Raw genomic sequence first — 976 nt, 5'->3', positions numbered from 1 at the left:
AATAGGGATTGCAAATCTTGAATGCGCAGTTCGGCCTCCTTCTAATAACAACGCAGCAATCCCGTTCGATGCAACCTTGAGAACAACATCACCTTGGAAACGTAGAGCATATCCTAATAGACTCCACAAATAAGTTTTACCAGTACCTCCAGAACCATAAACAAAGAACATACCTCCTATGTTCTTATTAACTGCTTCTAGTATCTCATTATAAACACTTCTCTGTTCACTGGTTACAGTGGCTAACATCTGCTCGTTTCTTACTCTAAGAGTTTCACGATTGTAATTCCTCTCATCCCGAATAAGAGGATTATCACGTGACTCCAGAGTAATATCTTCAGGAAACGGCATAGGTGTGAATTCTTTTAAGGATCTCCCACTTACACATAAAAGAAGTTCTATTTCGACCAGAGTAAAGTCTTTAACTTGCTCCTGAGATAGACTAACAGCTACACAATTTCTAAAAAATTACAAAAGATAAATTAGCTATCAATATCTTAAAGATATATAATAACAACAACGCAAACAATAACTATACGACTTACTTTGATCCCTGGCAGCTTTTCTGTAATTATATATGATGTCATCTGATAATACTTGCCATGTAGCATCCCAAACTCTAGAAGGAATGGATATACTTTGACTAGTGAGCAGGATCACAAAAAGACGACGGAGATAATTGGCAGAAAGCCACAAGCCGCCCTCATTGATGGCCTCAATATATTCTTTGTCATCATTCAATAATCCATACGCATAGCAAGCGTCTTTGAACGAAGAATGTAGAACTTTGTTGACCATTTTTATATCATCAAAACTACGTGGTCCTTTGACTAAATTAAGCAGAAGCCTTAAATAATACGCTTCACCTGCCCCAATGGGTACGTACGTGATTCTACCAAGAGCAACTCTCCTTGATCGTGGCGTCCATATTCTCTTTGTGTTATTCTACACAAATCTCGTAGGAAATTGCGCATAA

This window comes from Eutrema salsugineum, unplaced genomic scaffold (assembly GCF_000478725.1).
Source record: "Eutrema salsugineum unplaced genomic scaffold, Eutsalg1_0 scaffold_3, whole genome shotgun sequence".
Classification (NCBI taxonomy): domain Eukaryota; kingdom Viridiplantae; phylum Streptophyta; class Magnoliopsida; order Brassicales; family Brassicaceae; genus Eutrema; species Eutrema salsugineum.
Note: the sequence above shows the minus strand (reverse complement) of the source record.